We start from the raw sequence: 5,136 nt of genomic DNA, 5'->3' as shown, positions 1-5,136 counted from the left end.
GAGAGAGAGAGAGAGAGAGAGAGAGAGAGAGAGAGAGAGAGAGAGAGAGAGCGCAGAGAGGACACTGATAGCTAAATCCCCTGGGGCGACCTGAGTCTTTTAAATTGTCCTGTTGTTTTGGTAGCACTGGGCAAATTCCCCTCTCCTGATATTGGGCTGTTCTCTTTAAACAAAGAAAGGGCAGTAGATATGCCCTCAGCTTTGGGTAAGCATACTTAGGACAGGCCTTGTACATATCTGGCCAGCCTGGACAGGTGTGCTGGAAAGATCCCTGCCTCCCTGCCCCCACAGCACCCCCAGGCCTTTTTGTGTCAGGTAGGGAGAACCAGGAAGGAGCTGGAAGTTTGCCATCTTGATTATCTCTCTGTGATCTTTCCCTAATCTCTCTGCCTTCTAGGGATGATGTTTAGCTTCTGCTCCCTCAAAAGGAGAGAAATGACCCCTGAAAGTTGTTCCTCGACCCCTGCACCATTGTGCACGGTGCCACCCAAAACAAATAAACAAATAAATAAGTAGAAGAAAAAAATGAAATAGGAAAGTATGCTCGTCTTTTCAATGACTCTGAGAGAAGAAAATCAAAGTGTTCTATTTGCACACTCAGAGTTCTTCCGAGTCTCTGAGCCCCTTGCAGACACTCCTCACAGTCTTCTGTGACGGAGGTTTCTTCTGCAGACCCTGACCTACCAAGCCGGACCTTAGCCAATAACTCAGAAGAGAAGGAACAGCGGGCGACAAAGTAACAAAACTGTGTCCACACTGAAACAAAAAGTAACAAAACCGTATTCACACCCTGGGACTCCCATCACGCTTGATAACAGACGATGAGGGAAATAAAAAGACACAGAGGAGAGTGAGCAGGGTTCTATTAGGTGAGGCATCTGGATGGACAGACAGCACACAGGAGTGGCAGCACTGACTGGGAGCAGAAGGCTGAGCTGTGCTGTGGGAAGAAGGGGATGGCGGTGATGGATGCGCAGCTATTGATACAGTCTTAAGTCCACACTCAGGAAGATCCCGAGCTGTTGTTTGTACTCTGCCAGCTTTAAAGAGGGTGTGGGCTGGGAAGATGGCTCAGCAACTAAAGGACTGCTCAGTCACACGGGCTGGAGGTGAGATCCCAGCATCCATGTGGAGTGGCTCATAGCTCCAGCTCCAAGTGATCTGATGCCTTTTTCTGCCCTCCTCAGAGACACACATCCACATAAATAAATAAGTCCATTTTTAAATACGTATTTATTTACATCTGGGGTGTGTCTGAAGACAGCTATAGTGTAAATAAAAACATTAATATAATAAATTAATAGTGATAATAATACATAAATAATATTTAAAAATAAATAAAAACAGACAAACAAACAGAACACGGTGCATCCCTGACATTGGTGGACAGGATTCAGTAGGGCTGGGAGAGGCTGGGAGCCAATGCTCTTTTCCCTATGCTTTCGGACAGCTGTAAGGCTTTGGCTTAAGGAGTGGCAGGGGTGGAACTGGCTATTGATAAATGTCAACAGCGTCTAAAAATAAGCAAGCCAGAGTCTGGGTGCTCAGAGCTTGTGAGGTTAGTTTCCACTGGAGTGCAGGCCACCCCGTAGGGGCATCTGAGCTTCTTGCTTTGACCTTACATCAAGAACAAGAACCCTAATTAAGTCAGCTTCATTCAGGGTTAGTCCCTGGCTTGCCTGCACCAGTCTCCGCCACAAAGACACCAGGCTGCTACCTGACAAATGGCCAAGCTGCCCGCTGTGCTTGAACTGTATGTTTACAACACACCAGTTCCCAAGATTATGTACCAGATGCTAATGCACAGGACATGGCTGGCTATAGGTGCATGCTTGTAATCCCAGCATCCAAGAGTCTGGGACTGGAGAAGCCCCAGAAGTTTGAGACCAGTCAGGACTATGTAGTGAGGTCCTGTTTCCAAAACACAACACAAAACAGGGGCAGGTGAGATGGTTCGGTGAGTGGAGGCCCTTGTAGTCGAGTCTGACTATCTGAGTTCGATACCCGAACCTCACACTGGGGAAGGGATTGTTGGGTAAGAGAACTGTCTCCAGGGAGCTGCCCTCAGACTTCCACATGTGTGTGCACAAGAACGTGCATCTGCACCTGTGCATAATATGTATGTGCACACAGGCGCACAATAAATAACACAAATGAATGTAAAACAAACAAATAAACCCAAACCAGGGAGACAGGCAGGAGCAGGGGGAGAGGTGGGTCAACCAAAAGTCAGCATGTTTGAAAATGCCCCGGGGGCACCTGTTACTTTTGAGGCAAGTCAAAAATATTAAGTTAAACTTAAGCCAGACGGAGAAAGAAGGGCAGGCGTGCAGCTGGCAAGCTGACTGGTGCTCCCCAGGCTGCTCTGGCTAGCTGACAGAGGAGAAGCAGGGAGAGCCACGTTCTCTGTGGGGGAGGAGCCTCTTGGCACAGAAGTTCACTGTGGGGAGGAGCAGGTGACTTCTTCAAGGAACAGGGTGAGGCTGACAATTCTGCATTCTCCGGAGGCCTGACACCACCCAGGATTCTGTTAAACCCACCAAGACAGAGACCCGACCATGGGAACTGGACCAAGCCTTTCTCAATGCCTCTTTAGGGCATTTCCAAGGCTGATAGATCCAGCGACCTTTTTGGTTTCATATTTAGGTACCTCACAAGTAGCATTTCCTTACAGGGACCATGATCTCCAAATGTGCTTAGTCACTGTTCAGCCACAGGGCAAGAACGCCAGAGGCACTGTTGTCCCTAGACTGTCCCACCATCCCTGTGTCTAAACATGCATTGCCAAGGCTGGCTGCTCACACCCAGAAGGTGGCAGTCAACGCCTGTATCCTGCTCCTCCAATTCTCTGTCTCTCTCTCTCTCTCTCTCTCTCTCTCTCTCTCTCTCTCTCTCTCTCTCTGTGTGTGTGTGTGTGTGTGTGTGTCTCTCTCTCTCTCAAAATTATTTATTTTGTGTGAGTACACTGTAGCTATCTTCAAACACACCAGAAGAGGGCATCAGATTCGTTACAGATGGTTGTGAGCCACCATATGGTAGCTGGAAATTGAACTCAGGACCTCTGAAAGAACAGTTGGTGCTCTTAACCACTGAGCCAGTCCCTCCTCTTCTTCAAGATATAGTCTCACTAGGTGGTCCAGGTTGGCCATGAACTCCTATATAGCCCAGGCTGGCCTCAAATTCATAATCCTTCTGCCTCAGCATCCCTAGGCACGAGCCACCATGACTAGCTACACCTGATCTACCTTAACATTTTATTATCACTGTGTGTGCACGTGTGTGTGTGCTCGAGTGCCACACTGTGTGTGTAAAGGTCAGAGGACCACTTTCAAGAATCGATTCTCTTCCTCCACTGGGTTTTGGGCAGAGTCTCCCTTCTTGTTTCTGGCGTGTAGTGTGCTCCAAGTAAGCTGGCCCAAGAGCTCCTGTCTCCACCTTTCATCTTGACATAGAGGTGGCGGGGTTACAGGTGTCAGCCATTGTAGGGCTCTGGGGATGGGACTAGGGTCATGGGGTTGTATGTGAACATTTTTTTTTTTTTAATCCTCCTGAGCCTACTTGCTGGCTCTGTTTTAATTTTTATTATTTCTTTTTATTTTGAGACAGGACCTCATGTCTCAAACCCAGGCTGGCCTCAAACTCCTATCAAATCAAAACCATAATACTTTCTCTCTCTCTCTCTCTCTCTCTCTCTCTCTCTCTCTCTCTCTCTCTCTCTCTCCCTCCCTCCCTCTCTCAAAGAAGATAAGAGATGTTTATTTTGGAGACAAATGTGAGTGACCGTGGCCATGGAACCCAGAGAGAGTTAGTTTCCCCCTAAATTCAGGGTTAACAGTGTGGAAGCAGTTTTACGAAATTTTGCTAGTAACGGAATAAAGTCATAAATCAGTCAATAAAAATGAATCAAGGTGCTTTTCAAATACATTGTTGGGAGAGAGAACCTACAGGAAATCAGAGAACCCCATTCTAGGCCTCACATACTGATGGTACCTTTGGGTTTGGACTGGTGGAAGCAAATGAATATTTTCCAAAGGGAAACTGGTTCTCTGTGCATTCCAGGTGTTCCTTTCACCTGTCATACAGCTCTGAGGACTGTCAGGAGGGATTAAAGATGGCCTGAGATAAGTTGGCTCTGAACTTGCAACATTCCAACCTGTCCACATCAGTTAATCAGCCTCCTCGCAGAAGGTTCAATTTGAAAAAGCAACTGCTTCGGCCAGGCGTGGTGGTGCACGCCTTTAATCCCAGCACTTGGGAGGCAGAGGCAGGCGGATTTCTGAGTTTGAGGCCAGCCTGGTCTATAAAGTGAGTTCCAGGACAGCCAGGGCTATACAGAGAAACCCTGTCTCGAAAAAACAGAAAAAAAAAAAAAAGAAAGAAAGAAAGAAAGAGAAAAAGAAAGAAAGAAAGAAAGAAAAGAAAAAGCAGCTTCTCTCTGGGAAATTTCGTCCATATTCACCACGTAGCTGAGGCTAGCCTGCTGCAACTCTGGCTCCTCCTGCCTCAGCCTTCTGCTCGCCGCTTCGGTCTGGTCTTTAAAAGGAGAGAGAAATACATCCTGGGGGGCAGGGAAAGGGTGTGAGCTGGCATTCATCCACCCCAGACTCTTGAAGTTTCTCATAATGAATGTAATGTCTGGACTACCGACTACTCAGCACCCATTTCACAGGTAAGTATAGTTAGAGCTTCTATGCTTTATACGTATACTCCACCAGGATGAACTCAAGACAAATGAGAGGACGGGACATCAAAGTCATACACGCACTAGGGTGCTTTGCAACTTTAAAAATCATAATCTCAGGGGAGGAGGGGCTGTGATCAGGATGTAAAGTGAATGGATAAATACATTAATTAATGGGGGGGGGGAAGTAGGCAATCCCCAGGAACTCTCAGAACCTGAGATAGGCTTGCATTTACATGAGATGTAGACAGAAACAAGAAACAAGATCATCTAGTTATCCTGAAGGTGGGAGGAGAGGCAGGGTGTGGGGTGGGAATATTTGAACAACAGTCCTTCCACTGGCTTTCCGTGACAGGGCTGTGTTCTGTCTGGTCATGCTGTCCAGAGGTAGAGAACCTCTGTGACCCAAACTCTGAACCAATGATGTCTTCTGTCCCCCAGGGAATTGTCAATAG

The sequence above is a fragment of the Mus pahari genome, chromosome 19 (assembly GCF_900095145.1).
Source record: "Mus pahari chromosome 19, PAHARI_EIJ_v1.1, whole genome shotgun sequence".
Taxonomy (NCBI): Eukaryota; Metazoa; Chordata; class Mammalia; order Rodentia; family Muridae; genus Mus; species Mus pahari.
This window is presented reverse-complemented; position numbering follows the sequence as displayed.